General features: G+C 54.3%; 1 protein-coding gene across 7 annotated transcripts in view; it reads right to left on the reverse strand.

The window, feature by feature from the left end:
* CTBP2 (C-terminal binding protein 2) overlaps positions 1–13,619 on the reverse strand; it is a 160,371-nt gene that overhangs the window by 116,513 nt on the left and 30,239 nt on the right. The window contains exon 1 of one of the 7 annotated variants that reach the window (XM_066238898.1): positions 9,251–9,383. The exons of the other annotated variants lie outside the window; for them this stretch is intronic. The gene's annotated coding sequence lies outside the window, so the exon portion shown is untranslated. Of the gene's footprint in view, positions 1–9,250; positions 9,384–13,619 lie in introns of those variants that run through there. 7 annotated transcript variants of the gene reach the window in all.

The raw sequence follows: 13,619 nt of genomic DNA on the forward strand, positions 1-13,619 counted from the left end.
TAGAAAAATCTGTTAAGAACCTGAGAGGCTCTGCCTGGCTCAATCCAGGGGGACCAGACTGGTCCTGCCTGCATGTGGACTTCAGCTGCCTTCCTGTGCCCTGCACAGCAGTGAAGGTCTCCACTGTCCAATCTGTGCAGTGGGCCAGCCGGGGTCCCCCTGCCATGGGCCTGGTCTGTGTGCAGAGCGCCCACTCACTCACAGCGCATGAATGAATTGTTTTTAATGCTGTTTCTGGCATCTTAAGGGCCGGCTCTTTTTACCGCCAGGGCCTGCCTGACCCCCACCTGGGATTCCTTGTTCTCACTGACAAACACTTGGGTCATTTAGGCTTTAAAATGCCATTTACTGTCTTTGTCATGGGCGGTGGGACCTGCCTCACCCACTGCATCCACGTGGAGCGCCCTACCCCACCCCTCCGGGCTGGCATGGGCACTGGTCAGAAGCAAAGGGCCTCATGTGGCAAATGTGGGGCGAGCAGGAGGCCTGGGCTCCAGGGAGGGCCCCACCCTCCTCTGGACACTGCTCAGGTCTTAGAACGTCATCTGCAGAATCACCCCTTAGTCAACGCAGAATCACCGCAGTGAAGGGCACCAGGGAGGAAGGGGCAGGAGAGAGCACCGTGTCGGCAGGAACCACACGGAAGAACCCCAGGCCACACGGTCAAGGTGACCTGGGTCCCGGGCTGTCTGAGTTGGAGGAGATGGCATTCACAGGTGACCACCACTGGTGACAGGTGACAGAGCCCTTTCAAAGAGATGAGGAAGTGCAGCCCAAGGCCTGCAGGTACTCTACTACAGGCTAGTCACCAGCACACTTGGCTCGCAACTCTGGGACAAGGTCACCCCTTCTGAGAGCCACACCCACTTCCGCCCCAAACCCTGGGATAAATGGTCCTATTTGGCGTTAGGCAGCCAATACTCCTGGTACCGACCAGGCCGCTGAGCAGAGTGACAAAGAGTGGACCTGAGTCAGCTTGCTGAGAGCCCTGTGCAAGGCTGAGCTCAGGAGAGGCACCAGGGGCTGGGGAAGAGCCCCCTTAGAACCCAGCCTTCTCGCATCCCTGTCCCTGACACAGACACGCCCATTGTTATCAAATCGGCATCGGAGCCACGCTAACATAACAGGCCAGCCCTTCAAGAAGTGCCCATCTCTCCGCAGCTGCAGAACCCACCTTGGGCACCCTGCTGCCCTTGCCTCCGGCCAGGGCCACCCAGTCCTCAGGAGGGACTTACCCGCACCGCAGGCGGCTGTAGGAGGGACCCATGGAAAAGAAACAGGAGTCACAACTCCAGAGAAGGCTCTCTCACCCCACCCTGCTGAGGGCCTCGGAGCCCTGAGAGGACCTGGAGGCCCCTGCGTCCGTCCCCACGCAAGCCCCGTGTCCCTCTTTTCTCCCCTCTGCTGCAGCGCTGGCCCCACAGCCGTGTTTTGGGTGTTGGATGTGCGAGCAAGGGCCGCAAGCGCCAGGGCCTTTCCAATGCACACACTTACACGGCAGGTCCTCACCACTGTCTCAAGGTCCAGGACGGCGGGCGGGGAAAAGCCTCAGACAGATGTGGAAACTGGACGTTCACAGAGAAACCAAATGCCCGCCCCCAAAACCAACCTGCCTGTGTCAGCAAGAAGTCCGGCCAGACGGACACACACACACACCGAGGGGGACCACATCAGACATTCACTCAAGGCCACAACAGCAGCCTGGGCCCCCGATCCCAAATGACAAGGGAAGACACACGGCTCCCAGCGTGTTCCCTACTGTCCACTGGCCACTGGCCACCCTGAGCAGGTCTCTCCTCCCCCCCACCCCGGGAGGATGACCTTCCACCCCGAGCTCCACACCTGCCTCTCCTCTGCCCTGGCTTCCGGGTCACTGCGAGGATGTGCGATGCCAAATGACCCACAATAGAAGTGGGATGGCCCCGGGCCGGCCACCAGCAGCCTGGGCAGCAAGGGGTGCTCTGCGAGCCTGGGGGCTGCTGGGGGCGTTTCTGAGTGACGTGGGGAGGGGCGAGGGCTGACAGCTGCTGCACAGGGGTTCTCCCCACCTCTGTCCCTGCGCTCAGCACACCGGGCCGCACGTGGGCTCCTGCCCTCTTAACCAGGACCCCAGGCTAGCTCTGTGACAGCACAAGCCACCCCGAACGGTGGCCCCCCGGTCCCTCCCACATTCTCTGTGCACCTGCCCAACCTGCTGTGATCACCAACTCACCCCTCGCAAAGCCTAGCCCACCGGGCAGGAACTGGGGTGGAAGTCTGGTTTGGTGGTCACATGGGAAAAACCAAGGGGACAACGTCTGTGGAAGAGCGAAGTGTCCCCTGCACGTGGGACAGTCAACACGGTGAGAAAGGAGATACTCTCACCTCCGTGTAGCAGGTGATCCCTTCCTGGGATTCAATTCCACTTACTATTGCCTAACAATAAACAAACCACATTCATTAGCTTTGAAACAATTATCCTTTATTCCGGGGGTGGGGGTGGGGGTGGGGGTAGGGGTAGGGGTGGGGAACAACCACCCCGAGAGCTCATTCTTTCCATGTCCCCTGCAGCCCACGTTGGCATCGAGACACTTAAGGTCAAATCAACACATCATTAGCTCCCCCTCCCCCAGTGTCCAAGCCTTTCGACTTCAGTAAGAAAAATGCCCTCCGGGCAGAAACTACATACACAGTCTTTGTACAGAGAAATGTTTATGGAAATTTTGTAATATTAATTATGTTCAGCTGGTTTTAAGTTTTAAGAATGTGAAAACCCCCAACAGACAAGATTTTTAGAACTCGTCCTCAAATGTAAGGCGAGCCAGTGGGAAATTGTAAGGCAGGTCTTGGATCGCGGCCCCGTTTTAAAGGAAAACAAAACAGGCCAGTTTCTGGGCTGTCCCAGATGTGGCCCACAGATCTGTCTGTCCCTCTGCTCCGTCTGTCTTTCAGCGTTTTTACTGTTGTGCCCGCCAGAGCCGGGGGGTTTGAGGCAGGTGAGGTGCCCAGGGGCCGCTGAGCGGGTGGCCTCCGCGGGCTCCAGGCCCTGGAGAAACAGTCTGCTCTAAGTGGCTCCGTGAAGGAGAAACAAACAAGACAGGAGGATCCAGACTGGGGGGGGGGGTGCGAGGGGGACAAGAAGGGAGCCTTGGAAAGGACTGAAAACAACAAACCCAGAGAGCCGATCAATAACTGGGTGCTGCTGATCAGGCCTGACCCAGGCCAGGGTTTGAAAAAAAGAAAAAAGGAGGTTCCACACAAGACGATGTCATGTTGTGAATTCAAGCTGTGTTCCCTGCACCCCAAGTGCCCAGCCGAGTGGGGCGTGGAGGCGCCCGCTGGTCTGAGTGGCCTGACCCTCAGCTCCCAGAAGCCTGGCTGTGGTCGGTCAGTAGGAAAGTCAGATAGTCGTGAAGCTGTCCTGTTAACCCTGTAAAGACCAGAGGGGTGAGGGGTGCTCGCTGCGCGGCAGGCCCCCAGAAAATCAGCTCAAGGGAGGCCTGGCCGCCAGGCCCCACACGTGCAGGCACCACAACGGAGGCAGGTGTGAGCGCCACCACACCTTGGACACCTGTAGTGTCTCATCAATAGCCTTTCCCGGTTTCTAATGGTAACCGGACAAGAAAACTACCGGCCGAGGTGCACACATCTCTGGGAGAGGGTCCAGACCCTGCCAGGGGTGGGAGGAGAGGTGGGTGCTGAGAATACAGCCCCCAACCGAGAGGGCATCTGGAAAGGGGGTCCTGGCCTGAGTGTCCTCCCTGCCCGAGAGGAGGGTGTGCAGCAGGAGGACCCCATTGACACCCCACGTGACAAGGGGCGCAGGGTCAGGCAGTGAGCAGAGGACTCCTGAGCTCGGCGCAGTGACAAACCACCACCACCACCTATAAGCTCACAGTCTTCAAAATAAACCTCAGATAACAGAGTAGAACATTGAAGACTCAGAGTGGGGGAGGGGCCTTCCAGAAGATTCTATCCCCCACCCCACTCTATCCCAGGGAGAAATGAGATTCAATATTTACATAAAAAGAAGAAACTATCTATGATGATACTAAATAAAAAGATAGTTGAGTAACTCTCCTGCTATCATGTAATACCGATATTATTATGATACTGTAACTCAACATGTTGCATTCCTTTTAAAATTCAAAAACATTTAACAACACAGGAAAAACACAGGTTAAATGGGAAAAGTAACACAATACACAGAATAATCCATACTTTACAGACAAACTTAAAAATATTCTTTAAGCAGTGAATTATTTTGTTTTCAGTACACACATCTATGCGGAAGACAGAAAACACATTCAAAGTGTTCCAAGTCATTTCTCCAGGTGAAGATTAAAAGGGATTTTTAAAAATATGTGCTTTCAGAGCAGAATAAATCATTTGTTATTTTAATTTTCTTCCCTGCTTTCCTACATTTCTCTGTTTACTGCGAAGAAACAGATCTCCTCCAGTCTGGAAAAGGCCCCCATGTCCAGAGGGAGGGGCCGGCGGGCAGTGCAGAACCAGAGGCAGTTCCCAGGGGCCTCTGCTGCGGCCCGGGCTCAGGGACATGGCACAACAGCTCCATCTAGGATGCGAGTCTCTAATCCTGGCTACTGAACCAGGTGGGTTTTCAAGAAGTGAGGTATCCCACACCCTCTGCCCTCATGCAAAGTCGACCTATAAAAGGGTGTCTGTCTGTCTGTCCTGGGGATTCTGTCTGAGTCTCCATCCTGGTGCCCAGTCAGCCTGGAAGAATGGGGCAGGGCCCTAATGCAATGGGAGGATGGGGGGGCTCAGCACCCCCCACCCCCACCCCGCGGCCGGGACGGTGCAGCAGCAACACAGGCCAAAGCAGGGCAGGCTTCTCCACAGGCTGCAGCCAAGTTCTTGGCCACAGATTAGGCTGCAGAAGGAGCAGGGAGAAGCGGGGAAAAAAAAAAATGCCGTAAGACTTCCGGTTCCAAAGGCAAGACCACAAAAAGATGCCTCCCAAGAGGAAGGATCGCGCTTTAGGAATCCGCACAGCTGATCGATGGGCTGCACTCAGAGCACTGAGCGGGCCAGCGAGCCGGAGGAAAGTTCACAGGGCCTGACACAGCGCTGGGACCCCCCAGCCCACCATCCCCTGTCCTCACCCACACCCCCACACCCCGCCATCCACTGGAGAAGGCCCAAAGGCGTTCCGGGTTGTAACTGTTCAGGCGGTCAGAGCTCATTGGGAACAGGGGTGGCGTCCAACTTTGACCTTGAAGAACTGAGACCATAACAGTTAAGATGACTTCAATGAGGCCGTGAGAAGCTTAGAAAAACTCCCTCTCCCTCAGTCTCACTTCCTCGCTGATGACCCCAGGCCATGACCACTAGTACCTCCTCGGGCACCTCCTCCATGAAGCCTGCGGCATTGCAAGAGCTCCTACCCGTTCTTGGGCCAGCTGCGGTCCAGAACCCAGAATCCCGGGGTGGGGGTTGGAGCGCAGAAGATGGGGGAGGTAGCCTTGAGAAAAACAAGGTTCTCTTATATTTCACACTACAGCAAGAACCCCAACCCCAAGGTCTGGGGGAGACGCATGTTAAAATGAAGTACATCGCTGCCATCTTTGGGAACGCACTGAGGCTGGACTTGCACCCTGGAAAGAGAACAGCACGTGGATAAATTACGAACGGGAGCCTGACCTGTGGTGGCGCAGTGGATAAAGCGTCGACCTGGAAATGCTGAGGTTGCCGGTTCAAAACCCTGGGCTTGCCTGGTCAAGGCACATATGGGAGTTGATGCTTCCAGCTCCTCTCCCCCTTCTCTCTCTATCTCTCTCCTTTCTCTCTCTCTCCTTTCTAAAAAATGAATAAATAAATAAATAATTAAAAAAAAATTACGAACGGGACCGGAGCATCCAAGGCCTGAATGGGTGCAAAGTCCCGGGTCCAACATGCATCGCCCCCGGGGGCTGTAAGCTTTTAAGACTAAATCTCAGGGCAGCCGGCGACCTCAGTGAGCGTCGCATCCAGGAACGGGGAAAGCCAGGCCCAGGTCCTGCAGCCCGTCACGGACAAGGGGAACACCTGTTGTTGACTCAATCCTTTCTACCCGTCACCCCCACACATGGTGGGAAACACTTCACAGCGGATAGCCCCTCCCTCCCCATCCAATCAGAGCCAGACCACTCAGTCCCCGGGCCCCGGTCACAGACGCCGCACCCCACACACGAAAATCCAGGACGAGGAGAAACTTCCTCCCAAGCACCAGGTGGTGACTTTAGTGTAGGTCCCAGGGCCCCGAAGACCCTGCCGTGACAGGCAGCAAGGCTCGCTCAACAGCCGGGGCGAGAAGAGCCCAGGGCCCCGACAGAATGTGTGAACACTGTCTATTGATTCACACGCATCAAGTAAATAGCCCTGGGAACCCTGAAGCAGCTTCCACCTGTACCTAAGTACACAGGTGCAATTCATTAATTTTCAAAAGCCTAGACAGGATTCAGCACGAATGTTCACAGGGGTCATAACTCATAAATGCCACCCTCACTCAAATGATGAATGTGATCACACGCACGCATGCACGTTTGAAAACACAGCGCACATGTGCTTCCTGAAGGAAGAACTGCTCCAAGTTTCAACCTGAAAAATTCAATTCTTGGGACTTGTCACTTTGCATGCAAGCAGGCCAAAGGCCACCTAGGTCCCCAGGGCTTCCTCCTGAAGAAGTCACGCTGGTGCAGCCCTTATGTCCCTCGTGACCCAGACCTGCACCCCCACTGGCACCTGTCAGAGCGTGACTGCTAACCAACACAACAGTGACATGCAAGACCTTTTCTCCCAAGTTCCGTTTCTTCCCATCATCCCCGTTGACAGGTGCCGCACAGTACCACACACTCCGACGCCCAGAACTCACCAGGTGAAGGGGCCGGCTTCCTGCTGGTTTCCCAAACCCGCCAAGCCAGCCTGGCAATGGCTACTCCAAAATCACCCCCCGTGAACGTCCGCTGAGAAAAAGGGCATGGAAGCAGAGGGCCGGAGATGCCCAAGGCCTCCTGACACCCAGCAAGGAAGGGCCGTTTGGCAACTCATCTCCAGGATGGGCTTTCTCTTACTCAGAGTTCTGATCTAAAATTGGGTCAAAATCCTTTAGGACAGACTACTCCTCATCAATAAAAAGGAACAAGGTGGTGAGGAACATAAGCAATGACTCGAATGAATCTCGAAGGGGACTGGCCCGAGTGGGAAAACCTCAACCCCAAAGGTCGCTGGCTTGATACCAGGGTCGCTGGCTTGAGCAAGGGGAGTCACTCGCTCTGCTGTGGCTCCCTGGGTCAAGGCGCATATGAGAAAGCAATCACTGAACAACTAAAGTGCTACAACGAAGAATTGATGCTTCTCATCTCTCTCCCTTCCTGTCTGTCCCTTTGTCTGTCTCTCTCTCACACACACACACAAAAAAAAAAGTGAAAAGAAAAAGAAGGGGAAATAAAGGCTACCTCTTATGTAACAGTCTCAACAAAGACGGGGAACAGATCAGTGGTTGTCTCAGGCACTTGGGTGGGACGCCAGCTCTGGAATTTTCTGAGCAAGCTGGGTCTTGGAAGCTGGCCAGCTCTGTGTACAACCACGGCTGCTGGCTCTGCCCCGTGCGGGCCACCTGATGCGGGGTGGCTACACACGGAGGGCAGTGGGGTTCTCGGGGTGGTGGGGCCGTCCTGCGACTGTGATGGTGCACACGGGAACCCACACGCGATACAACTGCACAGAAGTCATACGCACCCAAACGAACGCCCGCAATGTGGGGGTCTGTGGACTGAATCAAGGTCAACACCCCCCCCCCCCCAGGGACGTGTTACTATCATTTTGCAGAATGTTATCATCTGGGAGAGGAGGTAAAGGGTATCACTTCCCTTACAACTACATGTGGTTCTGGGATTGCTTCAAAATAACACGTTTCACTTCAGAAAGAATGGGTGGGGTTTGCCCTTCTTCTGCTACGTTTGTTTGGCTAGCGTTGACCAGTAAGTAGGGCAATTCTTTTCTTCACTAGGTCGGTGTTCAGAAGAAGGACCCGGCCCTGCTGACACAGAGATCAGCTTCCTCTGGCTGCCAGAGGCCCGGGAGCCTGGCCTTCCTCCTGCCCAGAGGCAGAGCTCATAGCTCCTGAACCCTGACCTTCTCCCCACTGCACTTGGCAAGGAAGCTTGCTACGTAAGTTCTTTCCTGGGAACGGGTACAACTGACCGGTTTCTCCTCCCAGCCGCCAGAAGCTCCCCGGGGTCACACCAGAGAGAGGGCGCGCCTGCCCTCCCCACGGCCCTGGAGAAAGCGGAAAACCAGGTCCCGGGGCTGGTCTGTGCTGGGCGCGCGGGCAGGCTGGCAGCGGGCTCCAGGACTCCCTAGCCCAGCCTGGCTAAACCGAAAGTGCGGGCAGCAGCCGGCTAGAACCGGCCACGACCGTCCCGGGCTGGCGGCACACACAGCTGGCTGCTGGGCTGGCCGCCTTCCAGCACCTGGCTCCCTCCGAGAAAGTTCTGGAGCTGGGTGTTCTGGCAGACCACCAAGGTCAGGCAGGCCTCCTGCTGCCCGGGCTGACCCACGGCCGAGCTACAGTCCCACTCGTCCAGCTGCCTGGGGACCTCACTGGCGCCCTCACACCCCCGTCAGCGTCGGTGACAAAACTTAATCACGCTGTATGAGCCCAAACGTTGTTTGTGTCCTCTGAGATCCCCGTGGCCTCCCGTTTAAGGAGGAACGGCTGGTACAGCCATCCCAGCTCTCTCCGTGACTCCCGCTGAGTCCAAGAAGCCAGAAGAAGAAAATTACAGAAGAATCTATGCTGTTTCTGCCTTAATTGTCTTCAGGCTGCGCTCCCTTCAATCCATTCCACAGGAGTTTATCAATGACATCTCCCAGTGACAATAATGAAAGCACCACCCCTCTCCCCAAAACAGGCCACTGGGCACAAGTGTGCAGAGGAACACTTATCTCAACAATAGTTTTCACCTACGCCCCCCAGTCTAGAAACCCTTCAATAGCCATTTACGCCAATAGCAGAACCACTCTCCAATCGCCTACACCGCCAGCCTCAAGGCTGCCGAAGACACAGCCAGTGACATTGCCCCGGGAGTGAAATCACATTCCACATGAATTAAATATATCATTTGATTAAAAGGGTTTATGTCTTCGCGGTGACATTTTAAAATAGAAGTAATCGTTTTCTTTCTCAAAAGAGAAACTCTTTCAAATAATAATTCGGGGCTGTCAGACCTGTCTCCCCTCGCGTCACAGACCTCTAAATGTCACATACCTTTCAAAGGGGGACAGCAGTTCCTTTTAAATAAATACGCAATTCCAAAACAGTGCGTCCTGAATGAAGCACGTATTAATAAAACACACCACTGGCGGCTGGTTATCCTGTTGAGGTCCAGCCCTCTCCCCCTTCCCCACGACTGATCTGCCCGGTGGCCAGCACCCAGCCCATCTCTCCTCTCCCCAGAGCTACAAGCAGCACCGCTTTGGCTGCAAACCACAGGGCCCGCCACCAAGTCACACCCCTAACGCCTTAAGGGGGCAAAGATATCCCCCCCCTGATTTCCCACAGTCTCCCTCCTAGGGACCTTGCTGAACTCTGTGTCACCCGAGTTTGGCTGGCGTAGCCCCACAGCCCAATTGTAAGACCGTGTTAATCAGATGCAAGGAAAGCTCGGGAACTCATTCTCCTAAGTCAATGACCTACATATTCAACTGCTTATTCTCCAACAATGTAGCAAACACTGTGCTATATTTAAACCCAGAGCACAGATAGATCTTTCTTCTGAAATGCTCGGAGATTCAGATAAGCTGTGTCCTCCCCCCTTCCTCTTCTTTTCTACCTAAGGAACGTGAGCCTTGTCCACACCAGCCGTTTGGGGAACTCGGAAGAGAAAAGTATGGCCCATGTCTGCATTGTTTTAATAAGAAGGTGCCAAGTGTCACTTATGCAGAAGCAAACATGCGCGGCAACCCCACTGGGACATCAGCATGGGGAAGCCTGGTTCCCTTCGTCCCTGCCTCCCTAGCAGCAGGCAAACAGCAAGTGCTCAGAGAGAAAATGGACCGAATGACTTCCAGTCAGTTAAGCGTGGGTAACAAGCACGCCACATACCAAGTATGTCCAAAGAGGGGGCACATGCTCTCTAAGTGCTGAGCCTGGTGCTGGGGAACGCCAGCCAAATAACCAGCAGAGGCGGGCAGCAACAGCACAGAGACCTCTCAGGGTCTGTTTGGGGGTGGGGTGTTCCACTGCCAATCTTGTTTTATTGCCCAAATTTGATCAAGTGTGGGCAAGTGCCTCCCTCCCTCCCCCCACCTAATGTTGGAAGAGGAGAAGAACCCCAAGGCCATCTGAAGAAGCATCAATCAAAGCCGAGTCTGAAGAGGGAGCCGCCCTCAGGGGCAGTGTGGGCAGGTAAGGGAGAGGCCAGGTCCCAGTCGGCCCAGCTCCAGGGAGCCCTGTAACAGAGAGCGGGTGGCCCAGGAGAGGTCTGGGGAGGGTGGGACACAGCCAAAGCCCAGATCTGGGCCAGAGGCCAGGAACCTCTGTGTCAGACATCGCTGTGGCCTGGTCCAACCTTGTGACCTTAGACAAGTCACTTCGCTCCTCAGAAACCAACTTCACACGAGTCCAAGAGGAGAATGCCACCCGGAGGGGCGCGACACCTTTCCAAATCGAGTTCTAATTCCGTTTAAAAATAGGCAGCTGTGGCCCGACCGGTGGTGGCACAGAGGATACAGCATCGACTTGGGACTCTGAGGTCCTCGGTTTGAAACCTGAGGTTGCCGCCAGCTTGATCTTGATCGTGAGATCACTGGTGTGAAGCCCAAGGTCGCTGATTTGAGCCCAAAGATCACTGGCCTGAGCAAGGGGTCACTGGCTTGGCTTGAGCCCCCCTGGTCAAGGCACATATGAGAAGTGATTAATGAACTAAGTGAGCAACTAAAAGTTGTTGCTTCTCACTCTCTCTTTCCTCCCTCCCGGTTCCTGTCTCTCTTAAAAAGGAGGTGAGCAGTTTTGAGAATTAACATAGTCAATTCTCAAATCACCAGGGCTTGAGAGAAACCCAGGGTGTGGAAGTTATCAGGGGGATTTTCTCTTTTTCTCAGAGTCAGTCAATTCCCTTCCTTGGGCAGCTAGCGCCTCGCCCAGCACGGGGACGGGAAAGGCCTCATGTGAACAAGTCTCGTGAAGCCAGGCCGTTTCATTGCATCATCAGAAGCCGATCGTGAAACCAGATAGCAGGGGTGAACCACAGGGCAGAGCAGGGCCATTCCCTGTCAATCTGTAAAACGGGTTTGTTCCTTCCTGGCCACACCGGCCCTTCCACTCGGTCTCTGCACCCCTCGGCCCGTGGAAGTGGTCGGCCAATCGGCCAAGTTCCCTGATGTCAGCCCTCTGGGGCTTCAACGTGGCTTTGAGCCTCGCTATGCAGCCTTGATGCTTTCTCTCCACCCCCGTCTATGTGCACATGTATTTCCACATACGTATTCATCCATACACCCAAGAGCTTGTGCGGATGCCTGACGGCCAGAGCCAACAGCCTCTCCTCGGCTACCACCGATCGGCCCAGCTGCCCCGCCCACCCCTACACAGGCAGCCACCCGTGCCCATACACACAAGCACACTTCTCCACCGTGTCCACTCTGAACACATGCCAGCTTAGACCCAGGTACAATTAAGGGAGGCAGATCGGAAGAGAAGTGAAACATAACCTTTTATCATCAAGGGGTTCCAAAGAGGAACAGACCAGAACCCCGCATGCTGGAGAAGCAAGCCCCATTCAGACGCTCAAGTCAAGTCCTCCTGCTGCCAGCCCCCCAGGGTTCCAGGGGCACCTCTCCCCCTGCCTTCGACACACTTGCGCTCCAACAGCATGTCCTACCAAATCTCAGCTCACCCACAACCAAGGCCATCATTGCCTCCAAGTTCCTGTCACTGGAACCAACCAGACCTGTCTCTGCTTTCCATGAGTAACTCCTATGCCACCCTGCACATCACTTCCCGGGCAGGGAGTAGAACACCCATCCAAAAACAAACTGTGATCAGTTATTTTTTTTGGAAGGGAGAATGAGCTCATCTAATTCAACTGGCCAATATCAATTGATTCAGTTCCTGAAATATTTTAAATCCACCCAAATCAAATGATCCCCCCCCCCAAAGGGCTCCCTCACAGAATGGCTTCCCTGAATTGTCCCTCAAAGTGATGTTTTTGGCTTTTCCCGGTGGACTTGGGCACAAGCAGCACGTGGAAGCCCAAGTCTCACTCTTGTGACTAGAGCTCAGCAGGTGGCAGAATTCCGTATCCCAGGACACGGCTCCCTGAGGAATCCTTCCTCCTTATGATCAGCTCAAGGACATACACTGCTTCTGCCAACTCAGACAGGTTCAGCTCACGGCACCTCTGGCCACAGCCAACTCTCCTGATGTTTGTGGTTTGCTGATCACCTCTGACCCTTCCCCAATCCATCTTACCCCCTTACAGACCCTTCTTTTTTGCGAAGTCCTCAAAGTACTATCTTGAAAGACACAGGACATAAGTAAAGACGGAATCCTCCCAAGTATCCCCATAAGCCATGTTTTCAGAAGCATCGGCCCTAGGGAGACCGGGAAAAGCTGTTGGCATACCCAGACCGCCGGGTTCTAGGGTGGCCCAGGTCACCGGGTGGCTGAACTGCCGGTGGCCACCCAGAAGCCACTCGGAGCCAGCACCCTCACACTGAAACAAGCTAGCAATGCACGCGAGGGAGGTCCGAGAACCAGCTTCTGCTGGTCATGAATACAAAATGTGGGCACAGATGTTAAACAGAACCAGGAGCACACCAGGAAGCAAATCCCAATCCACACGCCACTGGAGAGCTCTGTGTTTTGGGGGGGAGATCCAGGAAGGAGGGTGGGGAGAGCCAGCAGGGGGAGGGAGAGGCATGGCCCAGGGAAAAATCAATAATCGTCTGGATGTCCAGGGAGAGCCTAGAGAAGCAAGCCGTCCAAATTAAGAGAGCGTGGCTACTTCTTCCAGAGCAGTGACCTCACCCCCCACCCCCAGCAGAGCAAGAGGAGCAGACTCCACACTACACCTTCTTGTGGGCAGAGGAACCAGGGAATGGGAGGGCACCCCCACCCCCTTGTCCTCCACCTCTCCAGCAGAAAGCCAACTTTCCGTTAAAAGCTATAAAATAACGGTTCCCGTTTTCCATTCGCGATTGGTAGCGGTGTAAACATTTACAACCGCTTTATAAAATGAAACATACACCTTAATTCTATGACTCAGCAATTCTGTGCCTAGGAATTTATCCCAAGAGAAATGAAAACATATGTCCATAAAAAGACACAGAGAACGGTCCACAGTAGCTTGATTCAGAACAGCCAAGGGCTAGAAAAAGCCCGTGGCCATTAGCAGGTGAGTAGGTAAGCCCATGCCCGTAACCACATTCCCACAGCGGAATACTACGCGTTGAGCAAAAAGGAAGGAGCAACCAACCCAGGCTAAAACATTCGAAAATCACAAAAACATGTTAACTAAAAAAAGAAGCTTTTGCAGGTGGGACACTTGAACCTATGTAAACGCAAAATAAAGTCATACATTAAAAAAAAAAAGCTTTTGCAAACAGGCACAGCTGGTACAATATACATCCATGTAATT

The sequence above is a fragment of the Saccopteryx bilineata genome, chromosome 7 (assembly GCF_036850765.1).
Source record: "Saccopteryx bilineata isolate mSacBil1 chromosome 7, mSacBil1_pri_phased_curated, whole genome shotgun sequence".
NCBI lineage: Eukaryota > Metazoa > Chordata > Mammalia > Chiroptera > Emballonuridae > Saccopteryx > Saccopteryx bilineata.